The sequence below is a fragment of the Pelophylax lessonae genome (genome assembly GCF_965119305.1).
Source record: "Pelophylax lessonae genome assembly, chromosome: 6".
NCBI lineage: Eukaryota > Metazoa > Chordata > Amphibia > Anura > Ranidae > Pelophylax > Pelophylax lessonae.
Window position 1 is genome coordinate 193,997,868 of NC_138773.1, and position 16,847 is coordinate 194,014,714.

Here is a 16,847-nt window from a genome sequence, read left to right on the forward strand (position 1 = left end):
CTCTTTCAACTGTAGAAATCTTTTTATTACTAACCACTCTGGAATACCTTTTTGTTTGCCTTTCCTAAAGTTTTATTGTAACATTTTAATGCTTGATTTAGCCTGTGGTCCATCTGTACACAATACCATTCCATTGCATACGTCACAAGCTTTTCACAGCAAGCTGTTAAGTCATAAAATGAGTAGTAACTGGCTAAGTACATTCATTTTACTGCAAAGTGGACCTGCCCCTTGGTATGGTCAGAGTATTTATTTCAGTTTAACAGGGTGGATCAAAATTGAGCTGAATGCGGTTTAGCTATGTGAAAAAAAATATTTGTTCCCTAGCGTATTCTATCTTGCCTTGAGGCTGTACTTTTAAGTGAAATTCTTTTTTCATGGGATCTTTTGTTGTTATTGTTGGGCTCCAAAAGAGCTCAGTGAAGCCCTATGTTTTAAACTACAAAGGATTACTATGTGAAGCCTTAGTTACTCTAATGGATCCTGACACTTAGCTACTGATATGATATAAGCATTTGTGAGCAACACCACCACAAAAGTCAACTGAAATGATCATTTTGCAATGTCAATGATGCATTGCATTTTATAATTCATTGTGAAGAAGAATATTTTGGTAGAGATGTACATAAAATAGTAGCTAATTTACTTATTAATACAATGATATTATATAAAAGCAAAAACAGAGACTAGTTGACAGTAATTGTTACTAATCAGTTATAAGAGCTGCCAAGGAAATAGAAATAAAGCCACAATAGAATGAAGTATGCATACATTTGAATAAGATTTTGTAAGATCTTTTTTCAGAAAAAATTAAAAAGATGAACTAACAGGGCCGGGATAAGGGATGGCAGGAGGGGTGGCTGTCCTGGGCACTGTGGTATGTGGGGTGGGGGCACAAGGAGATTGGGGGAAGGGGATTTGTATTGGAAAGGGAAATTTGGCACCAGGGACCGACTGAGGGGCAGGCTGGGGTTGGTGAGCGGGTGTCAGCTCTTTAATCATCCCGATAACATGGTTGATATGGTGTTAGGATTCCTGAAACAAATTATTTCTATTATTACATTCTAATCAGGGCCAGGACAAAGGGGTGGGCCCAAGGGTAAGCTGCCTTGGGCACTGTGCTATCATGTGAGGTGGGGGGGAGTGCCACAAGGATATTGTGAGGGGAGGGAATTTGTGAGGGGTGGATTTGAGGGGAGGCACAGGTAAGTACTGTTCTAGGAGGGAGGTGCTAAGAGCAGTGATTTAGGGGGATTTGTGTAGGGAGGGAGGTGGGGGGGGGGGAAATAGTTGTGCTAGGAGGGACTAAATTGTGCTTTATGGGGAGTTTTGAAGTGGTGGGAGAAGATGTGTGCTAGGTAGAGGATCTGTGTTAGGGAGGGTGATTTTTTTTTTTTTTTTTGAGGGGGGGCTTTTGAGCTGGGGGAATTTGGGGTCAAAGATTTGTGCTGAGAGGGGAGATTTCAGCAGGGGGTGGATTTGTACTGGGAGGAGGGGAAATTTATGCTTGGGGTAAGCATGCAGATTAGCGCTTAATGTTTTTGTAGGGGGGATTTTGCTAGCACATAATGCTCATACATTTTTTTGGGGGGGGGGGGGGGGGCGCAGTTTGTCATGTTTGCTCTGGGCTCTAGATGACCTTGTTCTACCACTGGAACTAACATCCTACACCGTCCCCACCTTCTCTGGTCCTTGCTGTGCTTACCTTCATACGTGATTAGCGGTCACTGCCCATGCAGCCAGTGCAGAGGTCTGGGAATTTAAAAGTCCCGCTCTTCTTCTCATCTCTCCTTAGGACTTCCAGGATGGATTACAGCAATTCTATTGCTTGCTTGTTCGCACATGACTCCTATGACCAGTCAGAATCAGTATGATCCATCCAGGAAACCCTAAGTAAGGGGTTTTAATCAGGTTTTGTTTATTGATGCAGAACCTTTATCCTAAAAGAAAAAAGAAAAAAAAAAAACATGTTTGCTGTAACGTCTTATAAAGTTTAAGCTGGAGCTTGGCTTCAATTTGTTAGTGTATCTGCTAACACAATTTACACTGCCCTCCCTCTGAGACAGACAATGTGGCTCTCTGCTATACCTCCTGTGTTCATTTCTCTAGAGGTGTATCTCACCAACACAGGAAGTGTGTTACTGGCCAGATCACCAGGTGAAAACAAAGGGTAAAAGCAGAGGCGTAACTAAAACCTTCAGGACCCCGGTGCAAAAAAAAAAAACCATAAACGCCCCCCCGGACCCCTGGCATGGGCTCTTTCCTTTAAGCCTGGGGCTTTTCCCACTGATCCTGGGGTCCTTTACTCTAGTTTCAGGGCCCCATTTTTTTACAGTCCCGTAGCGGGACCCTCTCACAAGTTCTGCAGTGGGCCCCCTTCCTGCCATCTTGGGGCCTCCCCACAGTGGTTGAATGCCAGGGACCGGTTGCAAGTGTGACCTTTGCGATCCTGGAAGTTCACCCACTGGAGTCAGTAGTTGTTATTTTTTTTAATTGTATTATTTTTTATCATTTCATTTTATTTTTTTTTACAATGTCACTGACCATGACTCTGTCCATTCAGAAAAGGAAGGAGCCTGGTTCTCTATTGTGACACACCCCTGCATCAGCTGGCAGGAGAGGGAGCACAGTTGGGGGGAGGCAGCACAGTGGGGGGGGGGGGACCAGGGGAGCACACAGGGGCCCAGAGACAGCAGAACACAAGTGAACTGGATGGGGGGAGTGGCGGGGGCAGCATACAGAAGAACCAAACTTCCCCATTTTCCTCCTGCAGCTACAGGAGGAAAAAGGAGAACAGTGATTTCTCTACATGCTGCCACCGCTGCCCCTCCTATCCAGGTGTACAGGGGAGCCGCACAGGCCTCCTGGAGCATGGGGCCCGGTTGCAATTGCAACCCCTGCAACCTCTGTAGTTACGCCCCTTGGAAAAAGCCAAAGGAAAGAAAACTAAGGCAGTCACCACATCTAATAATTGGTAAGCTGCAATATAGTAAATGCTTGGTTTAATACTGTCTAAATAATTTTGTGTCTCTTACACTGCTTTGGGTTTGTTTGTTTTTTTTTACCCATGAAGGACCTTTTGATTCCCCACTAATGCTTGCTTTTGATTCTTAAATCGTCAGCCACGGTTCGTTTTTTATTTTTTTCTTATAGTTTTCTGGTTCCACTACTTCGCGCAGATGTACTGAATGTACCATGCATTGTTACCAAAATCCTTTTTTTCTGTGCTTGTATTGTGAGCATTGTATTACAATCGTAAATCAACAAACGTTTTGAATAATAATATTTAGGGTCTCTCCAGAACCATAGCAGTTTTGATATATATTTAATCTAATGGGTTGGCTTACTGAAGGAAAAGAGACTGTTCACCTTGAAAAGTAAATATACACACTACACATTCAAAATTCACTTTGCTTTGTGACTGCTTGCTTAGCAAAATAAATATTCACATAAACTAGTAAATCATGTGAGACTCTGTTCACTTTAAACAGCCAACCATGTGCAAGGGGAAAAAAATTGCTTGCATGTGACTGGGCATTTAATAGATTTAGTAAATCAACTATTCTGAGCTATTGCAATGCAATCAAATACATTTTTTTTATAGTTTACCTGTATAAAATGTTATATCATCATAAACAGCATGTTGCAGGTCCCTAAAATAAAATCCCACTGGAAATGGGCTTGGTAGGTTCAAGCACAGTGTTTGTTGAATGCCAGTATTCAATTAAATAAAAGAAAGTCAGTTTAATAATATTTTGAGCTTGAGCTATTATTAAAGTACCGGTACTTAGAGCCCATTCACATTGAGGCGACACGACTTTGGGGGGCAACCTGTGAAGTCGCGTGCACCGCTGTGCACCACGACTTCGGCGCGACTTGCAGAGACTTCACATAATGGAAGTCTATGCAAGTCGCTCCGAGGTCGCCCCAAAGTAGTACAGGACCCTTTTTCTAAGTTGGAGCGACTTGTGTCGCTCCTATTAGAACGGGTCCTGTACTACTCAATGGACCGCGACATACCGTGACTTGTCAGGCTGACAAGTCGCCTGACAAGTCGCGCTAATGTGAATGGGCTCTAAAGCTGAGTTTAATGCAAATCTAACTTAAACGAATTAATAAAGCCATATAACTTTTTTAATCTTTAAATTATATAGTAAAAATGCAAGCTGTCTCAGTACCTGATTTTGACTTGATGGCAGCCTCTTGCAATCTTTATACATTAGAGCCCGGACTGAGAAAAGAGAAGCAGCACACAGCCTATTGTATTGCAGTGCTTGTGTGCAAAGAAGAGAAATGCTGATAGCTGCTGGGAGCAGATTAACAAGTTAATCATTGCGCTGTTTATCTTTTCACTGTCCAGTCACAGGCTTGGGAAAGGAAAAATACCTCCATAACTTGGACTGTATCTGATAACTGCTGTGGGACTTCTTCCTTTGTTGCTGCTGTATTATCCTTCTGCAGCATGGACAGGTTTAACTGAATATCCATTAATGCAGAAGGATCTTTAAGAAGACCACTTCACAATGTTCATTAATGGAGTGTCTTCAGTGCCAGGGGCAGCCAACTTGGCTGTGTCTGGAGCAGCCTGGAGGATGGTGATTAGCTGATCCAACAAGAAGAAGTGGGGTCTACAGGCTGTAAAAAAAAAAAAGGGGAGGAATAACAATGTGTGACAAAGAGACTGGGCTGCTGCTGCTGGATGAACAGATCCCTGCCATAGCTGACCGCAATTGGGTGAGAACTCAGAGAAGCAAATAAACTGAGAAACATCTCCCTGGGAAGGTTTGATTTGGAGGCCTGGTGAGATCAAACTTACTAGAGAGTACTCTCACCACTTGTAAGGAAGGAAAAGAGGGACTGTCTCAGCAGGATTGAAAGAGAGAAATCATCAGCAACGTCTATCCCTGGGTCTGGCAAGAGACTAACATCATACAAGTTAATTTGTTGTCTGCTGGGAACTGTTGTGCATTCTTTAAGGGTCCCAACTTTGCCAGACAATTTTTTTCATCATTCACTGGCTAGTGTGACAAGACAATGACTGTCCTAACAAGTTAGGGCTGTCTTTATATACTGTTGCTAGGTAGATGCAGTTCAGTTCTGTTAAAGTGTTACTAAACCCACAACTTCTGTATATGCAGAAAAGCATGCTTATTATACGCACTGTGGAACCTAAGGGGTTAATCCTCTGCATTGTATAAAAAGGCTGTTTGTTCCTGTCTCCTCTGATCCTTCCCTTCTTTTACTGTCCCCAATCAATCTGCTGATAGAACAGAGCCTTGCACATGCTCAGTTTAGTGTGTATTGCTAGAAAGTTTTTTTTTTTGGAGGGTGCATGGGATCAGCACAGGGCCAATCAGCACTATCCAGACAGAGGGTCAGGGGCCCTTCAGCCGCATAGGACAGTCAGAGCAGAATGAAAACTTCTTCTACTAGTGCTTGGACAGACACTGATAGAAGTCACAAGACTGCTACATACTGCTGATGAGAAAAGGTATTTAGCAGTTTATATTTACTAAAATAATTACATTTCCATGTGTTGTGTACGGTGGGAGACCAGATATAGCGAATGCAGGGTCCTGGGTTTAGTAACACTTTAATAACTGTTATTCAGAATACTGCAGGTGTTTAACCAAGTCTCTCATTGTAATGTTAATGTCTTATTGATTGTTTGTATACTGTAAGTATACTTGCTAATCCTTTCTTCTTTTAAGCTATGCTTGGCCTATTAAATTATTTAAAATACCTCAAGGTGTGCCAGTAAGGGCAGCGTGAGCAGGGTGTGCTATCTCCGGGTATACAGAGTCATTATATCCAGTAGCTCCTCTGAGGTAGCGCTACACCTAAAAGTTTAATTTAACTGCAGGCAGGTGTGAAAAAATGCTGTAAATTAGGAATGCTTTCAGAAATAGAAATGTTAATAGTTTATTTTTTTTATCATTTAACAAAATGGAAAGTGAACAGAGGTGAATTCCAAATCAAATCAATATTTAGTGTGACCACCATTTGCCTTGAAAACAGCATTAATTCTTCTAGGTACACTTGCACACACTTTTTAAAGAAACTCAGCAGGTAGGTTGTTCCAAACATCATGGAGAACTAACCACAAATTTTCTGTGGATGTAGGCTGCCTCAAATCCTGTATGTTTGGGGTTGTTGTCCTGCTGCTAAACAATTTTGGGGCCAATTACACGCCTCCCTGATGGTATGGCATGATGGAAAAGTATCTGCCTGTATTTCTCAGCATTAAAGACAGCACTAATCCTGACCAAATCTCCAAATACATTTGTAGAAATGCAGCCTCAAACTTGCAAGGAACCTCCACCATGTTTCACTGTTGTCTGCAGACACCCATTATTGTACTGCTTTTCAGCCTTTTGGAAAACAATCTGCCTCCTGCTACAGCAGAATATTTAAAAATATGACTTATCAGTCCAGAGCACCTGCTATCTGCACCCCAGTTTCTATATTTCCATGCATAGTTGAGTCGCTTAGTCTTGTTTCCATGTCGGAGGTGTGGCTATGTGGCCGCAATTCTTCCATGAAGACCACTTCTAGCCAGACTTCTCCGGACAGTAGATGGGTGTACCTGGGTCCACTGGTTTCTGTTAGCAGATGGCACTGCTGGACAAACTTCAATGTCGAAGAGAAGTAAGCATGATATGTCTTTCATCTACTGCATTAAGGTTCCTTGGCTGACCACTGCGTCTATGATTCACAACGTTAATGGTGTCCTTAATGCTGAGAAATACAGGCAGATACTTATCCATCATGGAAAAGGGAGCTAGTGGAGCACAGCAACCACTGGGTAGATGAGGTGCGGTGGTTGTAAAAACAGACCACCAGTCTAGTGCGTTAACTCATCTAAGTAAGACGAGGTACAATAAATTCAAAAAAGCTTGGAAAAAAACTATATAAAAGAAGGTACTGACACGATCCAGGTAATATAACTAGAAATAAAACTTTATTGAATGAAATGAAATTCATGAAAAAAATTATAGATGAATTAGAAAAGACACTACCTCCACCAAGTACACCATATAAAACTTGACAATGTTGTCACATGTGATAAAAAGTCCGAACTCGAGACCATGAAAAAATAGCAAAGTTATATTGTCAGATCCCCTGTGGCCATGCTTGGCATCCACTACCACTGCCCAACATCTGTGGCAGATGGTACTGTGAAAAGGAAATCTCAAGTATGGCCAACGAGATACAGACCATAAGTAATTGTAACCATGCAGTGTGTATAATAACACAAAAACCCTTATGTGCAATAATAAATAGTAGAATCCCCTATAATAACCTGTAATAAGTTAAGGAGAAGAGAAATCACTCATATGAAGACAAAGGTGATCAAAGATGAAGTACATAAGTTGAGGTATAAATGAGCAGGTAATGACAATATATCCCATAAATATGGCGGCCAGTAGAGTCAGTGGGATGAATCAAGTAATACAATTATTGTATGGTCATAATTTGCGGAGCCTGTAGGAGTATGTGGAAGTCACAAATGGATGACAGCCTTGGCTAAGGATGGAGGATAAGCTCATTGCCTATCGTAGGATCCAGGAGGTGGTGGCCTGAAGGTGGAAAAAGGATTGAGTATGGATGGGAATGGAAACCGGAGGACACAGTTTATAAGTTCATCAGAGCCATGAAGGCTGTAGAAGTGAAATATAACCGGACGAGAGGTACTGGGTGAAACCCAGGTACTATTCCCCGTGTATGGAGCTCTATCGAAAGCGGTATGCACTCCCTCCTATGTGTCCACCGCCTCGTTCAAGCCGGTAAGCTGAATAGCCAAGTCAATGTGTCCACGCTGCTCACCTGTCTCTGGTCAGGCTAGTTCAAATCCATTAAGCAGCGGTTGTGACAGACATCCATTCAAGTCAGCCAGATATGCTACTTCAGACTCACGCTTGCGTGTAACTGCTCGGCTTTAACCTGCTCTAGCGTGCTCGGGTCTCCAGCCCTGTGGTTGAATCAGGTGTCGAAGAAGTCTCACATCTGCAGGTAGGGGAAAGCCACAGGGTTAGGTCAGGAGTCCAGGACCCTCATGAAAGTGAATTGATAATGAAGTGTTTTGCCTGCTGTGTGTATGCAGGCTTCTTCAGGCCGAGGCTGTCATCCATTTGTGACTTCCACATACTCCTACAGGCTCTGCAAATTATGACCATACAATAGTTGTATTACTTGATTCATCCCACTGACTTTACTGGCCCCCATATTTATGGGATATATTGTCATTACCTGCTCATTTGTACCTCAACTTATGTACTTCATCTTTGATCAGAGTGTCTTCATACAAGTGATTTCTCTTCTCCTTAACCCATTACCGGTTATTACAGGGGATTCTACTATTTACCATTGCGCATGAGGGTTTTTTGTGTTATTATACACACTGCATGGTTACAATTACTTATGGTCTGTATCTCTTTGGCAATACTCAAGATTTCTTTTTCACAGCACCATCTGCCACAGATGTTGGGCAGTGGTAGTGGATGCTGAGCATGGCCACATGGGATCTGACCATATAACTTTGCTATTGACGTGACAACGTTGTCAATTTTTATATCGTGTGTTTGGTGAAGGTTGTGTCTTTCCTAATTTATCAATGTGATTTTGTTCCAGGATTTCATTTCATTCAAAAAAGTTTATTTCTAGTTATATTACCTGGATTGTGTTAGTACTTTCTTTTACATGTTTTTTTTCCATGCTTTTTTAAATTTATTGTACTTATCCATCATGCCATACTATCAGGGAGGTGTGTGATTTGTCCCAAATGTATTCTGCAGCAGGAAAATGACCCCAAATCATACAGGGGTTGTTTGGGACAACCTACCTGCCAAGTACCTGTGCAAGTATTGAAAAAGAGTGAGAGAATGCGCTAGTAAGAAATATTTTGTGCTGCAACCAAAGATCCAATAATGGAAATGAAAGTGATAATGAAAAAAGTTTAGTGCGCTACAAAAATGATGTGATATGCAAATATATCAACATATATATATATATATATATATATATATATATATATATATATGCAAATAATATAAATAATACAAAGGTGCAAAAATCAATTATGGTAACATATATAATCAGTTGCCCCTAATCAGGTGCACAGTGAAAAAAAAAATCCAGAATTCCAATCAAATTGTCCACAATCAAGTGTATGGTGACAAAAAATTCCGAAATTCCAATTCAAATTTCTAATGGGTGAGTGTCCAAGAAGTGTGAACTGGTGACAATAATGATGAAGTGATATTGGCAAGGGATGTGACAATTCCCACCACCTTTCCAGATTTACATCTTACCAAAATTAAATGTATTAAGGGCATGAAAAACGATCAATCCAAATGAAGCCTCTTAATTCACCACAGGTGAGGGTTTATATGAGCCACCTTCACCTGATATATATCACACAAGCCTCTTACCAGATGATGGATATGTAGAGCTTTGGAATGTATATTCTCTGATTATCCTGTTCTGACAGTGGTGAGGAGAGACTCCTGGCACAAGTACTCAATTCAGCATCCAAGGTGTATCCACATGGCGAACAAGAAAGGAAGTCAAACATAGTGCATTATCCCAAAAAACAAGATTTTATTATAGGTAAATGCACTTACAGTTAGTAGAGTACACAATAGCCTCTAGATGTCGCTGTCCGCGCCTGTCTGCAGTCCAGACAGCGGTGTAGTGTATGACGGCGCGGCTCCTCCTTGCTCTAGTTATATTACCTGGATTGCGTTAGTACTTTCTTTTACATGTTTTTTTTTCCATGCTTTTTTAAATGTATTGTACTTATCCATCATGCCATACTATCAGGGAGGTGTGTGATTTGTCCCAAATGTATTCTGCAGCAGTGGCGGCTGGTGCTCAAAATTTTTGGGGGGGGGGGGCGCAAAAAGAAAAATGTAATAGGTATTGCTTCGCGGCAAAAAACGCGGTAAAAAAATTGCGTGACTTTGAGGTCATGGTACAGGTATGGCACAGGTGATGGTATAGGCACGGCACAGGTGATGGTATAGGCATGGCACAGGCATGGCACAGGTGATGGTATAGGCATGGCACAGGTGATGGTACAGGCATGGCACAGGTGAAGGTATAGGCATGGCACAGGCATGGCACAGGTGATGGTATAGGCACGGCACAGGTGATGGTATAGGCATGGCACAGGCATGGCACAGGTGATGGTATAGGCATGGCACAGGTGATGGTACAGGCATGGCACAGGTGAAGGTATAGGCATGGCACAGGCATGGCACAGGTAATGGTATAGGCATGGCACAGGTGATGGTATAGGCATGGCACAGGTGATGGTACAGGTGGGGCACAGGTGATGGTACAGGCATGGCACAGGTGATGGCACAGGTGATGGTATAGGCATAGCACAGGTGATGGTATAGGCATGGCACAGGTGATGGTATAGGCATGGCACAGGTGATGGTACAGGCATGGCACAGGTGATGGTATAGGCATGGCACAGGTGACGGTATAGGCATGGCACAGGCATGGCACAGGTGATGGTATAGGCATGGCACAGGTGATGGTACAGGCATGGCACAGGCATGGCACAGGTGATGGTATAGGCATGGCACAGGTGATGGTATAGGCATGGCACAGGCATGGCACAGGTGATGGTATGGGTATGGCACAGGTGATAGCACAGGCATGGCACAGGTGATGGTATAGGCAAGGCACAGGCATGGCACAGGTGATGGTATAGGCATGGCACAGGTGATGGTACAGGCATGGCACAGGCATGGCACAGGTGATGGTATAGGCATGGCACAGGCATGGCACAGGTGATGGTATAGGTATGGCACAGGTGATAGCACAGGCATGGCACAGGTGATGGTATAGGCATGGCACAGGCATGACACAGGTGATGGTATAGGCATGGCACAGGTGATGGTATAGGCATGGCACAGGTGATGGTACAGGCATGGCACAGGCATGACATAGGTGATGGTATAGGCATGGCACAGGTGATGGTATAGGAATGGCACAGGTGATGGTATAGGCATGGCACAGGTGATGGTACAGGCATGGCACAGCCATGGCAGAGGTGATGGTATAGGCATGGCAAGGCATGGCAAAGGTGATGGTATAGGCATGGCACAGGTGATGGTACAGGCATGGCACAGGTGATGGTACAGGCATGGCACAGGTGATGGCATAGGCATGGCACAGGCATGGCACAGGTGATGGTATAGGCATGGCACAGGTGATGGCACAGGCATGGCACAGGTGATGGTACAGGCATGGCACAGGTGATGGTATAGGCATGGCACAGGTGATGGTATAGGCATGGCACAGGTGATGTTGGTACAGGCATGGTACAGGCATGGCACAGGTGATGGTACAGGCATGGCACAGGTGATGGCACAGGTGATGGTATAGGCATGGCACAGGTGATGGTATAGGCATGGCACAGGTGATGATATAGGCATGGCACATGTGATGGCACAGGTGATGGCATAGGCATGGCACAGGTGATGGTATAGGCATGGCACAGGTCAGCTTCAATCACTTACCTTCTGACGGCGGCGGGATGGCGGGATTCCGGGAACCGTCCACGGCGCTGCTCGTCTCGTCCTCTTCAGTTTTCTGTCTTCCGATCGGTCCGGGCGGCGGGAAGCGGTGACGGTGCGTGACTGACGCATGCACCGACACCGCCCCCATTGCGACGTCAGCGATCGGATGTCCTGGATGATGATTGGTCCAGGCTGGAGACTGGACCAATCACAACCAGGATATCACGAAGGTGGGGGTGGCCAAGCGCTCTTTCCTGCGCCCAGGTTACGCCCCCAGAAGGCAGCCAATCGGCGCCTCTTCTGGGTCGTAAACCCCACCCCCCCTTTAGCCACCACATAGGCCGGCAAACCGATTTTTTTTTCATAACTTTATTGTTCTTTTTGTCATTTTTTTCCCTTTTTTTTTTAAGGGGGGGGGTGGCGCCCTGGCGCCCCTATGCACGGGCCGCCGCTGTTCTGCAGCAAGATAATGACCCCAAATCATACAGGGGTTGTTTGGGACAACCTACCTGCCTAGTACCTGTGCAAGTATACCTAGAATTGATACTGTTTTGAAGGCAAAGGGTGGTCACACCAAATATTGATCTGATTTAGATTTTTCTTCTGAATTTATAAAAATAAACAAATTAAATATATATTTTTAAGCATTTTAAATTTACATCATTTCTGCACACCTGCCTAAAATTGTTGAGTGTGTGTGTGTGTATATATCTATATAATTTTTTTTTTTTGTGTATTTAGCTACTGGCATGGAGGTAAAAAAATTTTCTTCTGTATTTTTTTTTTTGTATGAAATATGAAGATTTGCTAACTAGCCACTAGGAAAAGTAGAATGCAGTGCAGCATCAGTGCCAGCACATATAAGGCTCTTTCACACGGCCGCTCCGCTTGTCTGCAAATCATCCTATTTTTTTGCGGATGATTTGCGGACATAATGTAAGTCAATGGCACTGCGGATGTCAGCGGAATACCATCCGCTGACATCCGATTTTCTTCCTTTCAGTTCCGTTCCGTTTTTTGGAACGGAACAGAACCCTATTTTTTCATCTGTTCAAAAAACAGAAAGGAAGGAAAATCGGATGTCAGCGGTGTCATCCGCTGACATCCGCAATCCCCATAGACTTACATTATGTCCGCATATCATCCGCAAACGGATGGGATGATATGTGGGCATACGTAGCGGATGACACAAATGTCATCCGCTCCGTGAAAAAAAAAAAAAAAAAAGTCCCGCAGCGGACAAGAAATCCGGAGCGGCCGTGTGAAAGAAGCCTAAGGCTTCTTTCACACGGGCGATCCGATCAGATCTGCCTGTCAGTTTTTTAGGCGGATCTGATCGGATCCTCCATGCAGCTCTATGGGGCAGCGGATGTCAGCGGAGACACCTCCGCTGACACCCGCTGCCATCCGCATCCGATCCTGTCTGTGAAATCTGGACGGATGGAAACCCTATTTTTCCATCCATTCAGTAATCGGATCGGATCTGATGAGAGCGGACAGGCGGTCCGCTCTCATCCGATCCCCCATAGAGGGCAGCGGGGGCTGAGACACCTCCCTCTCCGCTCTGCAAGCAGAGACAGAGCTGTCATCCGCCGGCTCAGCGGGGATTGCGGATCGATCCCTGCTGAGCAACACGGATCCGCCTACGGAGGCGGACCGTGTGAAAGAGCCCTTACTTTGCTTCTGTCTGAACGATCTGAGAAACTTCAGTGAGGCATAACAACTTGCAATTAAAACACTGTTTTAAAAAAATATTTACACATATTAAATCTCTTTTCCAAATTTCGCAGGAGATATAAACATTTAAACATTTTTTTTCTTTGCTACATGTCCCAAACAAATATGTCATATGGCTACAGGGAGGACAGAATGTCCTAATCTATGCAATATTTTAAAGCTGGATGTGCATGTTAGTTCCGACTCCCGGGTAGATTTCTGCCAACAGAGGGCACTCATGATTCATTTTCACTATTTATTTTTTTTTTTTATAATTTAGTGTTATAAAATATTATTATCCACATTATTTTGTTCTGAAGAATCAGTGTGCAGCTGTTCATTTCAGAGCAAACATTTTTCCAAATTTGAAAGAAAAGAAAATCAAAGTGTACCTATACCCCAAATTTTTGTTTTGTTTGGATAGAAGGTTAGAACCATCATTCCCCTACTTCTGTCTGTGTTGCTGTTAGAGAGATTGCCACTCCCTGTCCTGGGGGTAACCTTTTTAACAGACAGGAATCGAAGAAATCCCTCCAATGAAGCCTCTAAGAGCAGTAAAATCTGATAAAAAGTCCAATCTTTCCCCATTCTATCGCCAAAAAAATGCTATAGATAAAGTTAAAACTAGCATATAAAAGTTACCCACACTTTGTTATTTATAAGATTTAGTAGGCAAAGACTGGTAATTGAAAAGTTATATATCTTTTTGCTACAAAGTACATCCTCAACACCAGTGATAGCCTAGGTTAGGCATGGTTATTAGGTCCTATAGGACTCATGGCATCCCTGTGCATTTAAGCTAAAATGTTATGGGCTTATTATAAGTATTCCATGATAAAAAGGGCTTTGCTGTATTCCCTGTCTTGGGTCTCTTTATCCTTTGCTGCTGCACTCCTTTGAAATAAAGCCATTAGAACTTAGGGTCATGTTAAAATCCGAGCATAATGTCTTTGTAAAATCAACCATATTTACTAAAACTATGTAATACAAGGATCTACCTAGTCTATTCAGTCATTCTGTATCCAATCAGGAAGGCCCTTGCACTACATACTTGTTGATAAATCTAAAGGAGATTGTGCAATCAGATTTTACAATGTGTGGTGAGTTTAAGATGGACAACCAAAGGAACCTTGAAATGCCGCTGCTTCCATCACACCTTATTTTGAGTTTCCTAATTTAAACAAACAGAAATAAGACAATACTTAAACCTGAACTTCTATTAAAAGGGGAAGTTCCACTTTCACTCCTTTTTTTTTTGTTTTGGGGGGCTGGGTACCTGATTTCGACCGGTACCCATTCCTACTTCTGGTCAGATCGCTGCAGCGATCTAAGCTGAAGTTCGGCCCTCCCCTTTTTCCCCGCAGCCTCTTGGAACACATCACAGGTCCCAGGAGACTGGGGGACCATTCATGTGGCTTGCTCATGAGCAATGTGCACCTGTAAGGGGTCACAGTCGGTTGCCCATAGTTAAGATGCTGGTATCTGCACCAGTGGCGTCCATTAGGGGCGCAGGGGTGCCACTGCCCTATCTATGCGTTCGGCCCCCTAATCTACATGCAGGGTGCCAGATGCATAGATTTCATTTTTTTTAAGCACATGATTAAAAACAGAGGCTCTAATAGTCTTCAAAAAAGGGTGGGCTCGGGTCGCAGAGCACTATGCCCTAAGCCCACCCAGTTATGTGACAAAAGCAAATGAATATTCGCTATTGTCACACGGATTCTCCTCCTCCTGAGACCCGTTTCCCAATTGGCCGAAAGGAGAAGCCATCCTATTGGAGAAGGAGGAGGGAGGAGATGCAGGTGAACCCTGACCAATGAAGGGGGAGTGGGACACTGAGGGGGACGCCGCCACCTCCACATGTCAGTCCAGGGGCAGCACAGGGTGAGTGAGCCGGCGACTGGGGGGGGGAGGGGGGGGGTATGGTGTGCGGTGTGGGATGGAGCTGGTGTGATCTGTAGTTAGGTCCATCTGCCACCCCCCCAACCCATGGAGCACCAGCCGCCACTGGTCTGCACCCAAAGTCTGGCAAAGAGTCAGGTGAGGACATCACTGAATCCTGGGACAGGTAAGTATGTGTTTACAGTATTTGTAGCTAATGACTTTTAAAATTTTGTTTACAGGCTCCTCTTTAACCGCTTGCCGACCGCCTCACATATGAGTACAGCTCTTCTGTGCTGGATCATGAACCTAGTATATGATCCAGCACTTCCAGGAAAAGTGCAGGCACTGATCACTGATAGAACTGATCACTGTATTAGTGTCACTGGTTTCCACAAAGTGTAAGTTAGTGTTAGACTCCCCGCCATACTATCACAGTTCCGCTATAAGTCCCTGATTGCTATAATTACTAGTATAAAAATAAATAAATAAAATTCCTGTAAATACACCATAGTCTTTTAGACACTATAAGGGCTCTTTCACACAGACGTTTCGTATGTCCGTAAATCACCCCATCTGTTTGCGGGTGATATACGGACCTAATGAATGTCTATGGGATCTCGGATGTCAGCGGATGACCATCAGCTGACATCCGATTTTCGTCCTTTCAGTTCTGTTCCGTTTTTTGGAACGGAACAGAACCCTATTTTTGTTCTGTTTAAAAAACGGAACGGACGCAAAATCGGATGCCAGCGGTGTCATCTGCTGACATCCGCAATGCCCATAGACATACATTATGTCCGTATATCATCCGCAAACGGATGGGATGATATGCGGACATACGGACCGGATGACGCAAGGGTCACCTGTGTCCGTGTAAAAAAAAAAAAAGTGCCGAAGCGGATCGCAATACGGTCTGCTCCGTGTGAAAGAGCCCTAACATTCGTGTAAACTAATCAGTATATGCTTATTGAGATTTTGTAACCAAAAATATGTAGCAGAATACATATTGGCCTAAATTTATAAAGACATTTGATTTTTTTTTTTATTGGATGTGTTGTAAAGCAGAAAGCAAAAAATATTGTTTTTTTTTTTTTTCAACATTTTCGGTCTTTTTCCGTGTATAGCGGAAAAAATTTTTAAATCCAAAATAGCACCAAAAGAAAGCTCTATTTGTGGGGAAAAAAAAATATATATTTTTTTGTGTACATCGTTGCATGACTGCGTAATTTTCAGTTAAAGTAAAGCAGTGCCAAAAAGCAAAAAATGACCTGGTCATGAAGGGTGGTAAACCTTTCAGAGGGCAAGATGTTAAAGGGATTGTAAAGGCAGAAGTTTTTTTTTATCTTAATGCATTCTATGCATTAGGATAAAAAAAACCTTATGTGTGAAGCAGCCACCCTAATACTTACCTGAGCCCATCTCTATCCAGCAATGTTGCAGGAGTGTCTCAGCTGCCCTGGACTCCCCTCCTCATTGGCTAAGACAGCAGGGTGGTGTGATTGGTTCCCGCTGCTGTCAATCAAAGTCAGTCAGCCAATCAGGAAAGTGGAGGGGCAGGGCCGGGTCACAGCTCCGTGTCTGAATGGACACAGGGAGCTTTGACTTGGCTCGGGTGTCCCCACTACAAACTGCTTGCTGTGGGGACACTCAACAGGAGGGAGGGGCCAGGAGCATCTGCAAGGGACCCGAGAAGAGGATGATCCATGCCACTCT